Raw genomic sequence first — 13736 nt, 5'->3', positions numbered from 1 at the left:
CTAACCCAACTAAATATATTTTAGATTTGTTTACAATAATTTAATACTAAACAAACACAGTGAAATATATTTTTTTCGTTAGGTTCAGAATGATTTTGGCGAAATTATTGCATACACAAATTTTCACTTGTCCTATATGGCAAGATGAGCGTTGCTATTTAAGCCAAGATCGCAAGTTCTGCCTATTCGGCACGACATATATATATATATATATATATATATATATATATATATATATATATATATATATATATATACATACATACATATATATATATATATATAATACACACACACACTTATTGTTTGCCAGATATAAAAACAACTGAGGATTTGGTTAGAGATTTCATACTAAAACAAGTTATAGGGGATTGGAAAAAAATATTCAACAAAATGCCAATCAGTCGATAGTTAAGAGGTGGGACCAAGAGGCGGAGTTTCAACTCCCTGGAAACTCAAACAGGTAATTACACAGGACTCAGTGCCAATTTTGACGCTTTGTCAATCGGGAGGGTTTGAGTAACCTTTGATGGGACAAAATATAGTTCCATGGTTTAATTGCATCCAAAGGGAGAATAGTTGTAATGTAGCAGTTTGCGACTTGTTTTACGATAGATCAAATGTGAACAAATAAAAGTGATTAATATGGAACAAGATTATTGTTGGTGATGTTGGTAGCGGTGGAGGAGGTTGTTTTTCTTTGTTTCTTCTTGAAGATGCTTGCACTTTGTTAGAGGCTCTTCCTTCCTACAGCCGCACAAGTCGGGAGGTGGAATGACTAATATGCTGGCTTCTCGTCAGAGAGATGGGCAGCTCGGTTCTCAAATGATTTCTCGTTTCCAGGCAGTTGGTTGGTAGGCGGCAACTACCGTCATGTCATGTGTATGCGAAATGGAACTAAGAGCATCATTTTGCACTCTTTCACGATTGCTGGTCTTTTGTCTCATGAACATGTAAAATGACAGCCGACTCTTAGAAGCTGCTTTCGCTATACACTTGCCTATACTGTTTTATTTAGTAATCCAGTTATTATTCGTGTAGAATTTCCTCCATAACAGGAACTAGCGTGAGACCGGGCCGCAGGGGCTGTGATTCCCAGAACCATTAACAAATATATAAAAGAACTGTTAAAGGAATGCAAACATTACCATTTACATACATGTTTCCCTTTCTCGTCTTCGACCATAAAGAACGACCTTCCTTGTCGCTACCCCGACGTCTGCTTTCAGCAACGACCTTCCTGGTCAACACCTCAGGAACGACCTTCCTCGTCACTTCTGCGGCGTCTGAGTGACTTAAGTTTTCCCATCAGCGTAACGGGCAAGATATAAACTTTCTCAGATAAATTTTATTTGCGAGTCGGAAATGGTGTGACTCGCCATCCAGGTGGATGAAACCAAACGAGCATCACCCACGGAAGGAGAAGGGATCCAGGACTCAAATCAAAGTGTATTTCAGGATATAACAAAAAAATACATCCGTCTCAGATGGAAGGAAAAATTTCGACAATTATGAGTACCAAATATTTGTTCTAATAAGATCTTTAATGACGAAAGATATTATCGAGTGACAAATCGTTTTTAGTGAATAAACGTACTGTGTAACACGTATGTGGCTTGGAAGTGCGCCTCGCATAGCAGAGATAGGAGTTCAGAGGACGCGAGGACGGAGAGATAACTTGAACACCTGCTTTAATGTACACAGTGCCAGGGAGGGTATTGCTTCACGCAAGACTTCCTTCTCTCAGTCACTGACTAGTACCCTCAGTATAGTCAGAAGGATGACCACATATTGTAATTTGCATTTAGTTTGATCGTAATCTGTGTCTGCCAAACTACCAGAAGTACTTGTAACCAAGCCTAAGCCTGGCTACTGCAGCAGTCAGTCAGTTGCAAGGTCATACAATAGGGCGGAAAAATAATGTAAGGGACCTGGGAGTAGTAATGTCTAAGGATCTCACTTTCAAGGCTCACAACAGTGCCACGATCACAAGCGCAAAGAAAATGATAGGATGGATAATGAGAACGTTCAAAACGAGAGATGCCAAGCCAATGATGATCCTTTTCAAATCACTTGTTCTCTCTAGGCTGGAATACTGCTGTACATTAACATCTCCATTCAAAGCAGGTGAAATTGCAGATCTAGAGAGTGTACAGAGATCCTTTACTGCACGTGTAAGCTCTGTCAAGCACCTTAACTACTGTGAACGCTTGGAAGCACTTGACTTGTACTCGTTGGAACGCAGGAGAGAGAGATATATCATAATATACACTTGGAAAATCCTGGAAGGAATGGTTCCGAATCTGCACATAGAAATCACTCCCTACGAAAGTAAAAGACTGGGCAGGCTTTGCAAAATACCCCCAATTAAAAGTAGAGGCGCCATTGGTACACTAAGAGAAAACACTAAGTGTCCGGGGCCCAAGACTGTTCAACAGCCTCCCATCAATCATTAGAGGAATTACCAATAAACCCCTGGCTGCCTTCAAGAGAGAGCTGGACAGATACCTAAAGTCAGTGCCGGATCAGCCAGGCTGTGGCTCGTACGTTGGACTGCGTGCGGCCAGCAGTAACAGCCTGGTTGATCAGGCCCTGATCCACCGGGAGACCTGGTCATGGACCGGGCCGCGGGGACGTTGATCCCCGGAATAACCTCCAGGTAACCTCCAGGCAAGGTATACACAAATGTACGAAAAAGTATAACCAAGTATACAAAGGCATTCGCAAATGAACACATGTAAGTACAGGTATACAAAATGTACAGAAGTAAGCACAGACATACGAAGGTATATACAAGTGTACCAAATTATTTAAAAAAATGAATGGAATGCTCACGTAGTACATTATAGACTCCAAAGTTCAGTAATAGTATTTAATCAGCCTGTTTAAAAAAAAAAAAGGCAAGGACTGTCTATCTCCCTGTCTCTCTCTCTCTCTCTCTCTCTGCCTCCTGTCACCCCTTATGCTGGACACCATACGGGCTTAGCGCTTTACACAAATAATAATCTCGGTTTCCTCTGACAGCTCACGCACTGAACATTAAAAAAATGTTTTACTGCTCTGGAATGAAATAATTTTGTCGTTTTGAAAATATTGTTAAATTATTTTGATTTGACTATTCGTAAATGTTTCTCTCTGAGGAAAGTGGACGCGAATTCACACACTTAGGACACTTCTATTGAAGACGTTTCGGTACTGAGACCTTGTTCATTTCTGATATATCGGGAGAACTGATGTGTCTGAAGTGATTCAAGGTCCCAGGAAACACCAGAGGAGCCTGGTCCAGGACCGGGCTCCACGAATAGAAACACTCGAAATTCATCGATAGATATCAAAATTATTCAGTGGATGCCTTTGTGTCCGTTTCTCTCTAGTTATCGGCATTTACTGGCTTCTTGCTACACATTCTTTCCAATGTTGTCACCTCGTGCTGTTGTTTGCACCAGAATGTTTCTCTCCTTATAATAATGGTGCCAAAGCACGTTTCTTTCCTTATAATGCTAGTAACCCCACGCTGCTCGTGCCTTTAACACGTTTTCCTAGTTGCCCCAACACGTTTCCCCTTCCTGATGGCACCAACACAGTCCCCTCCCTCCTTCCAGGCCGCGGGGGCATTGACCCCCCAAGCCCTCTCCAGGCATACTCCAGGCATACTCCAGGTATACTCCAGGTATGGCTACACCAACGTCTAAGCCTCTCCCCTTCTACCGTAATTAACGAGAGTGTATCACCTTCTTAAGGTTCAGTGTGCTCAAAGATAAATAAAATGAAACCAATAATGACCTTCCATTTCTTTAAGAAAAAACTAAAATGCAAAAAAAAAAAAAAAAAAAAAAAAAAAAAAAAAAAAAAAAAAAAAAAAAAAAAAAAATTGCTGATCATAATACTTAAATGATAAAGTCTCAGATTTTTAAAAGCAAAACAAGTAACAAATAATCCTCAGTGAGCACATGATCGTGATGAGCACAAACAACAGACGCGGCGAAAGATTTTGGGTTTTAACATGTAAAATTCACACATATATATATATAATTCATGTTAAGTGCTGAACCCATGTGGGTCATTCAGCACAAGACACGGTGGAGGCTCGATTCTCCATCTGCTGAACGCGAGACAGATGCGCTTCCTATTTGTACTCACCTAGTTGATGTTAAATTCACAAATTTGGAAACGGCACACAAAAAAATTGCTTTATGCAAATTGAACTTGAGTTAAGCTGCTTTTCTAATGACATTCTTCCAGCTTTATTTACGGCTAACAAAGAAATTAATGTCGTAAAACTAAATTTTCTTGTTAAACGAGCTTGTGCTCGTTTAACTCTTCTTGACCTCAGCACATTTCTCATACTTGTTACAGCGCTGAGGGATCGTCCTGCCTCTGTGACCGTAACTGCAAGAGTAACATATATCGTCACACTTTTGGAAATAGAAAATAAATGTTAAGATTTAAATGATATAATCTGTTAAGTATCTGAAACGCTTACAAGTGTTTTTTCTCCTCTAGATTTGCTCCAAAAGATTATTTTCTGTTATAATTTCTCCATTAAATTCCCCCAGATGTATCTACACCATATTTGATTTTCTTTCACTTCATCGTCATTCATTACAGAATATTTCCACACAACACTTACACTTGACCCCAGATCTCGTACAGCTTCGTATTAACTTGAGATATTCCCACTAAGGTAATTCATTACAACATGAAAAACGCTTCTTTTGAACTAATGCTCTGAACTCGTTTCAGTTATTTTCTTTCATATTTATTTCGTCGGCAAACCTCTAAGCTGCGTCTTTTGCTTACATTGAGGCTTTTATACCAATTCTTTCAGCAACAAGCTTATGTTCTGATAAGCTTATATTCCAGTTATTTCTTAAATAAAAAAGATCCTTCATCAAGCTTTCTAAACTTTTAACTCGAAGCAGGTATGAATACCACGTAAAGATAAGCAGCAGAAAATGGTCTAGCGCACATAACCCTGGCTCACCAACAAGTGTCAGACATTATGCAGGGAACAACCTACAGCTTCAGCTAATTTATAATATATAAAATAGCTTTGTCCGGGCCTGCTTTCCGTGCTCCACTGCCATGACTACGCCTCCGGGTTGGACAGATCTATATACGAGGTTAGTAAGCCTCCTACGTTTTATTTCATCTAATGGCGGCGTCAGTGTTGTGTAATAATCGTTTGGTCAGGGTTCTGGATACGCAATAGCTGCCTGATTTCTGTGGTATGGTGATGTTTATCATCATTGTTGCTTCCAAGAACTTGCGTCTGCGCAATAGTCAGGAAAGGGATCTATATTCCATTAAGGATTAAAATACCAACAATGAAAAGCTCGCATATGTTGACGTGACGGCCCTGTTCACTAACGTTCCCACAGCCTTTGACCTCATCCGCCATAAAGTAAATAATAATAATTTGGTCCTCAACATACTAAGCAAAGATTTTATTGACGTAGAACTTTGTGTAAATTATAACTATTTTAATGTTTAAGGATTCACACAAATACCAGCTCTAGCTGGTGTATACATGGAACACTTGGACTCCAACCACATCATACTCAACATTCTTAATACTGCAAAATGGATGAGCTACGCATGTTATTTTGGTCATCGTATGGAGCAAGTTAAGCATACGAAAAATCCGGAATACTATTAGCAATCTAGAGCCAAAAATCAAATTATCAGTGAGAGAGAGAGAGAGAGAGAGAGAGAGAAAACCGCTTACTATTTCTCTCTGCATTATTCCACATGTACCTCACATATAAGAATGTCTTAATACACTTTTCACCTCATGACAACAGTACCAACAAAGAATTCGTGATACGATGTTTTCCTTGAGAACGTTTATTCTCTCCATCCCGCAATGCTTAGAAGCATGCCAGTACCATGAACAGGCCTTCCTTCAGCTTCCCATCCTACTACACATCAAGGATTATGTATACGGCTTGTTCTAGTTTCTCTGTATTAAGACTGAAGAAGTCACTCGTGGCGAGAAGCTGCCTTAATAAATGTCTTGTACTTTCACCTCGTCATTATCACTATACTAGTTCCTCCATATGGCGTACTGCCGTTGATATCTACAAGAGAGACGCTGTAGAGCAAATTTTTATTTGAATATTGTTGTTCCAGTAAAAGGTTGTTTACTGTCTCCACCAGACATCGTCTTCGTCCGTGCATTATCAAGGTCAGTGAACGCTGAACGGACACCTTCCAGTTAGAATCGTCTTTTGAATATAATCAGAAGTGTACGCTCTTATTATAGATTGCTGTATTCATAGGGAAGCGGTAAATCCGCAAGGCTTATACAGCCCAAAAAAATAAACGTTGTAGAATAGACCTGACAACTGACACTGAAAGCTCGAGTATGAACCTTGGTGACGGTTACCCAAAAATTAGTTTAAAAAAGACACGTGAGCAAACACTAGGACAAATTTATTAGAAAACGTTTTGGTCCTGGGACCTTGATCACTTCAAGGTCCCCAGGACCGAAACGCTGTCTTATAAATATGTTTTAATGTTTGCTCACTGAATGCCCTGCCCATCAAGCTTAGATTATCTTTTTAATTCAATGCTCTGCCAAAATGACCTCAAATTATTTAATTTTTACCTTTCAATAAATCAACGTTAAAGAATTAGACATAGGCAACATCTGGGTGTCTTTATTTGAAGACGAGTCGTTATGCAACACAAGGACATAATGTGACCTAGAACTATACACAACAAATGAGGTAATCAGTCCCTCAGCCTTCGAGTAATCTATTGTTTTCTTCACCAGCTACAGGATTGAGGGACTGATTACCTCATTTTGTATACAGTTCTACAGTCTTCACATTATGTCCTTGTATTGATAAAGCCACTGGATGGCGTCACGTCTACAAATAAAGATACCCAGATGTTGCACATGTGTCTAATTCTTTTTCCTGTCGGTATTATATAGCAGTCATGAACAAATCAACGTTGATCAAAAAATAATTTTTCCGTTTATATTTGTTTCTTGAATATATTAATTCTAGATTATAAACCGTGCCAGTGGGTTTTAAAATTGTTAAGGCTCTTGTGGTGTTGCGCTGCTCCCCTGTTTTGCGCCATTAGTGTATTTTATATCATAAAGGTTTAAAAACAGGAGCAGGAGTAATTAAGAGAGGAATTGAGGCCGCGAGGAAGGTCGTGGATCAGGTGGCGAGGCGAGGTGGGATGGGGAGTGTACGTGCACACAGCAGAGACTGTGCACGCACACAGCAGACTGTGCACGCACACACTAAAGACTGTGCACGTACACAGCAGAGACTGTGCACGCACACAGCAGAGACTGTGCACGCACACAGCAGAGACTGTGCACGCACACAGCAGAGACTGTGCACGTACACAGCAGAGACTGTGCACGCGCACAGCAGAGACTGTGCACGCACACAGCAGAGACTGTGCACGCACACAGCAGAGACTGTGCACGCACACAGCAGAGACTGTGCACGCACACAGCAGAGACTGTGCACGCACACAGCAGAGACTGTGCACGCACACAGCAGAGACTGTACAGGCGACGACGACGTTAATACGTCAAGACGAAGACGATGACTGCAGTGCCAAGATAACGACGCCAGGACAATGGAGGACGACGCCAGGACAAGGTGGGACGACGCCAGGATAAGGGACGACGACGCCAGGATAAGGGACGACGACGCCAGGATAGAGACGGAAAGACGACAACGACACAAATCATTGTCTGATGAGGTCAAGTTGAACTTTCTCTATATATTATTACTGCCTTGTGACCCCTTCACCCGGGAAAAGCCGAGTGAAGAGGAAAGCAGAGTGTCCGAGAGAGAGAGAGAGAGAGAGAGAGAGAGAGAGAGAGAGAGAGAGAGAGAGAGAGAGAGAGAGAGAGAGAGAGAGAGAGAGAGAGAGAGAGAGAGAGAGAAAAAAAAAGGGGAGAGGGGGCTTATGACGATGTTTTGAACATTCTATTGCTCAGCTGTAGGCCAAACAGACCTGCCGCTTTCTAAGGAAATACAGTTGAATATAACTTTAAAAACTACTACTGTGAGAGAGACGTTTGGTGTAGACAGCGCTGGATACAGCTAGCCTGGGAATGTAGATTAATACTAACAATGAACTAGCATTCTTAAGACGTAAGAATGTGAGGAATGATACTATTATAACGTACAAAGAAAAGGAGAGGATATTAATACAGGACTAAAAACACAAAGCATTCGCAAAAATAGATTAAGAAAAAAAAAGGATTAGAAAGGATACACGAAAATACTGGTTCAGCAACAGAATTACAGGAGCGAAGTAATCTGCTGAACTAATGAATGCCATCGACGGAGCAAATACTTTCTAGTTTTATGAATTTATCGAATATCATGTATAACTAGGCCTACGGCTGGGTCGTTAGGGCCTGTAAATTATGCATATTATTAACTTCTCGGACCACCGAGTCAACCTTATAAGCTACCAGCTACACTGTTATGGTTCATTCAGGTGTAATGTGGTATGAGGCTGCGTCCCTGTCGTAGTCCAGCGACACCAGTGAGTTGAGCTTATAGAGATAAATGTTGGGTAATTCTTTCCTGATAAATGCAATAACAATAACCTTTGATATACCTTTCATGAGTTTCGAGACTTTTTCTACTCCCGGAGCCCGGCCATGGGTGCTGGTGCTGGTCAACAAGGCCCCCAGCCCCACATATTCATCAAAGCCCGGTTGATCTGGCACCTGGTGAAGATACTTGTCCAGTTTCCTCTTGGAGACTTCTACACTTGTCGCAGCAGTGTTTCTAACATCTTCTGGAATGATGTTGAATAATCCGGAACCACGAATGTTGATACAGAGTTCCCTTATTGTGCTCACTACACCCCTGCTTATCAATGGGTTTATCTTGCACTTCCATATCTCTCGCTCTAGTATGCTATGGCAATGTGTAGGTTTGGGACAAAGACCTCAAGCACTTCATTGCCATAATCAACTTCATTGCCATAACCACCAACATTATCACATTCGCTACAATCACCACTTTGAGGAGCAGTGGTCAGCACCAGTCAACATGTCCAATACTTGCACCAGACCCGCCCGTCAATAGCCTTTCCACCTGCCTCACGCTGCTAATAAATAGTTTAGGTAACCGACGAGTCGATAAATAAGACACTTGTGCAACATATGGGCATCTTTATTCTGGAAACGTTTCGCCAACCAGTGGCTTCTTCAGTCCAGTGCAGCCCAACGCTGACACATTCATGAGGAACGTGTATCAAAGGCGCTTCTCCGTCCCGGACACAGCCTCTCTCCCCACTGTTCCACGTACTAAATCAACAAACAAGTCCTGTTGTTCTCTCGTGGTTAATGGATATTTTTGGCCAGGATAAGATGCCCAGGTCACAACATTATGAAAGAAGAGTTGTCTTACAAGAGACTTCGTAAAGGTTAAGAAAATGACTGAAAACCCTTAACAGTTTAAGCTTCCACAGACCTGAAGAGTCCACTAAGATCTGATTGAGGTGGGGGGGGGGGAATAGCGTGTCTATCACATTAATCAATCATGAATGTGCTTCCTGACGTGGGTCACTGTCAGCTAATGACATAGTCAGTGATTAGCAAACCACTGACTTGCCCGTGGCTAAGCATCCGCTGACTTGCCCGTGGCTAAGCATCCGCTGACTTGCCCGTGGCTAAGCATCCGCTGACTTGCCCGTGGCTAAGCATCCGCTGATTTACCAGAGAAAGGTTATCCACTCATTTTAAACAAGGATCACTTTCTTTTATGCTCGGATGCACTAGTCGTTTAGGAAAGTCTCGTAAACACACTAAATTTATATTTTTAGAATGATCAAGACATTTTAATATTATTAGAATCTGGTACCGTTGGAAATTTCTTCCTTGTTTTACCCTTTTTGTATATTTTTCTTTAGACCGAATTTGCAGAGTGTTACGCTAGTGCACAAAGAACGCTGATTTATTCTGTGTTGTCACACAAAGTAAAATACTTTTGTTACAGTTAACTTGGCTGAAGTGTTTCAGTATAAGACTTAGAGCCTCGGTGGCCAGAGGTACAAAAATAAGGAATGAAAAATACTGTTATACCGTTGCCTTAATTGGTATTCTATGAGACTTCTGGTTTTCAGTGTGTCACGGGTTTGCGGTAGACTAATTCAGGTTCTCCCCAACAATGGATATGTAGTTTCTTATGTAGTTTCTTTATTTGAAAAATAAAGAAACTACATATGTTGAGTAATGCTGAGCAGTAACCAGGTGTTTCATGTTATTAAGTGTCTGCTGTTGCTACTCGTTAAGTAACTTCGTTGATCTCCTTGTGCTATTGTAGTTCGCTCTGCAGATCATAACAACTAACCATCGACAATGCAGTGTGATGACCGCCTGAGCTCTGATGAATTATCTGGTAATAAACACCAACGTCAGTCTTATGGCCTGCAAAGTATCTAATACTGAATTTCATCAGTTTTTTTTAAGGATAAATACTGCAATGCTTCTCTAATTTGATTTTTTAACACATTAACACTCACAATTATTTATTCGACATGTACTATGTTTCCAGCCCCCTGAACGCAAGTCCGGATAACTGATTTCCATTCCCTTTATAATTGTTACGTTCCTAAACGAATCCCTTTCTTCATTTCCTAACTCCCTAGGGTCTTCCTTTATTTTGACCTACCCTAAAGGATCTATCTGAAGGCACCCCATCCAGTCACTTGCCACTAACAACGCATGACCATCATTGTAATGTGTCCCACAGTCCTCATTCTCTCTGACCTCACATTATACTGTGTCACCAACACCCGGGGAATGTCGACGAGAGGCTCCCTAACACGCACTCCATCCATTATCGCATTCCTCTATATCAAACACAACCCTAAAAACAAATCTCTTCCATTTTTCTTCCTCCTAATCCATGATTTAAATAATTCGTGAACATTTTCCTTACTTCGTGCTCTCTACAGCATGAGAATAATTCATTATGGAAAAAAAATGTTGAATACCAAACACCTGCACCGTTTAGAGACTGGGGGCACAATGTGTCCATACGACTTAATAGTGAAGCCAGCACCTTGGCGTGTTGTGATGGGTATCCCAACCTGGAATTTTCAGCTATAATTTTATGCTTTGACAGAACAAACATTATCATCTAGGAGAGAGAGAGACCCAGTTAAACGTTCATGACCCAGATAACGTCGTCTTCTCTTTTGTAAACTTGCAGGGGACGGGAGGAAAGAGTATGGGGAGGGGGTAGTAATAATTTCAATTAACATCCCATGCATGGAATTCTGCAATGAGCATAGTAAACTACTGGTTGCTAGGCACAGTAAGTACCACGAACACAGGTGATGTCTGGTGGGTCTGTAGCAGCTGTTTCTTAGTAAGTCAGCAAACATTCAACTAGGCAGCGCAGGACAAAGCAACAACGGCAGAGATAAATCCTAAATCCGTGTATTCCTTCACCAAAACTCTGTAGTTATTTATACTGTATATAGTAATTATTTACAAGATGGTATATACAAGCAAGAGCCACTGTAAGAACAGTCTACGACCAGAGGTAATGAAGTCTATCTATACTGTTCCACAAGTTGAAGACATAGCTTCACAGAGTTGGCGGACTTTCACGTGACTGACTGATGAACCAGCAATTAACGTAACAGTGGGGCCCCCAATGTTATACTTCTAACTGGTAGTTCACTGGTCGGGAGGGAATGCCGGAATTGGGGTGTGACATTCGTTCAGTAAATTGTTACAGGGTCTCTAGCCAAAAGTAATTCTCCAAGTCGATTATATCAAACAAAACACTCGCCATCCTTTAAAACAATTTGCATCTCCACCACCTCAAATAGAAAATCTATCCCTCCTCACAGCAATAGAATAAGTTACCAATAAAGTTGCAGTAATTTCCTCTCATATTGAAGTCCACGATTTATGGTTCTATGTTACTTTCCTAGACTTCAAGTTTGGGAAGAGACATCAGCCTCCTCTAAGAGGATAATGGGAGAGCCACGCGGCATTTTAATTAGTGTAGACGCCAGAAAAGCTCCAAACCCTCAAGTCCACCTTTTTTTTTTCTTTCTGGGGGAAAGATTTGAAGTTAAAAACCTTTCAGCAGAGAATAATTGGATTTTATTGAGATATCAGAAAGCGAGACAAATATACATGTCGTATCGAATAGGTAAAACTTGCTATTTTGGCTTAAATAGAAACGCTCTTCTTGCCGAATGAGGAAAGCGAAAATGTGTGTATGCAGTAATTTCGCAAAATTCATTCTGAACCTAATGAAAACAAATATATTTCACTGTATTTGTTTATTAAATTACTGTAAACTTATCTAAAATATATTTGTTGGATTTGGCTAAATAAGGTTAGGTAAGTTTTCTAAAGATCCTTTTGGTACAAAATTATTAATTTTTACATTAACCTAAATTAAAAGACGTATAAGAGAAAAGTTTAGAAATGACTTAATTTTAAATGAGTTCTTGCTGAATGACCAATTTTTACCTATTCGGCACGACATTATATATAATAAAAAATAAAGATATATTAAATTATATTTATATACCTTTAAATACACACACACACATTGCTACAGTGAAAATTTATTACAGTAATGATGTTACAGAACTCAGCCTTAATATCACATAACCAACGTTAATCCTTGATGTTACGCACTACATTCAGGCTGACCTAAGATAAATTGGGTAGGATTAAGTTCCATTCTATTACTTACCACTGGCCGGGTAGGTTGCTAAGCTAGTTTGTTGCACACTGAAACACTGAGGGAGAGGTGATGGGAAGACTGGTAGCGAACATGTTGAAGCTCTGTACTCAGTCCTTGTATTTATTTTAGAATAATTTTAGCCATTTTAATTTATTTTCTTCCCTGTTCTCGTACTCTTCGCCCAGTATTCACTTCCTTCTCGTCCTCCTTTTTCAGTCTTCCACTTCCGTTTCTCCTCAGAAAATGGTTTCGCTCAGTTTCCTCGGCAACTTTCACACATTTGTATCTGTTCCTAACGTTTGGAGAAAATATTTTAATGATAAAACTTACTAATAGTTTTCAACTCTGATGAAATCTTGAAATAGTTAAAACTGGAATGTGACAAAAGCTGAAGGAGAGAGAGAGAGAGAGAGCTTCACATAACAAGTAAATTATTGAAACATCTTTAAAGAGCAGCCGTTGAGTGAAAATGCATTTGAGAGAGAAACGTCTCTAACTAAAAACTGAACGTTACCTAGTAAACTGTTTAGTACTGTTTTGTACCTAACTCACTGCAACAGTGACCAGAGATCGACCTCAGCCTGCGGCTTCCTTGTACCTAACTCACTACAACAGTGACCAGAGGTTACCTCTGGTCACTTTTCTTGGATCAAACCTGACGACATGCCATTCCCCAGGCAGTTATAGAACCCCTATGGGTTTAGCGCTTTCCCATACAAGAGTCGGGCGATTAAGTTAAATTTCTGGTGCTGCGCTGAACCCGTAGGGGGGCCATACAGCGTCTGTGTACTTGCCTATTTGTGGTTGCAGGGGTCGATTCACAGCTCCTGGCTCCGCCTCTTCGCTGGTCGCTACTCTGCTCACACACACTGCTCAGTACCCTGGCTGCAGCACCTGCTCTCAACACCCACTGCTATCAATGTCTATCTGACTTTTTTGGGTTATCCTAGGTTCTCTACACATATGCTCGATAATTCTATTAACTGTATTTGTGTTTACCTGAATCTTACTTACTAATGT

General features: G+C 40.6%; 1 long non-coding RNA gene across 1 annotated transcript in view; it reads right to left on the bottom strand.

Annotated features, from left to right (window-relative positions):
* Window positions 1-13004, bottom strand: part of LOC128687333 (uncharacterized) — a 61898-nt gene extending 48894 nt beyond the window's left edge. The window contains exon 1 of the long non-coding RNA XR_008406803.2: window positions 12726-13004. This is a non-coding gene — a long non-coding RNA (uncharacterized lncRNA). The remainder of the gene's footprint in view (window positions 1-12725) is intronic.
* Window positions 13005-13736: the final 732 nt, after the last annotated feature.

Source organism: Cherax quadricarinatus, chromosome 40 (assembly GCF_038502225.1).
Source record: "Cherax quadricarinatus isolate ZL_2023a chromosome 40, ASM3850222v1, whole genome shotgun sequence".
NCBI lineage: Eukaryota > Metazoa > Arthropoda > Malacostraca > Decapoda > Parastacidae > Cherax > Cherax quadricarinatus.
Note: the sequence above shows the minus strand (reverse complement) of the source record. Positions and strands in the feature narration are given on the sequence as shown.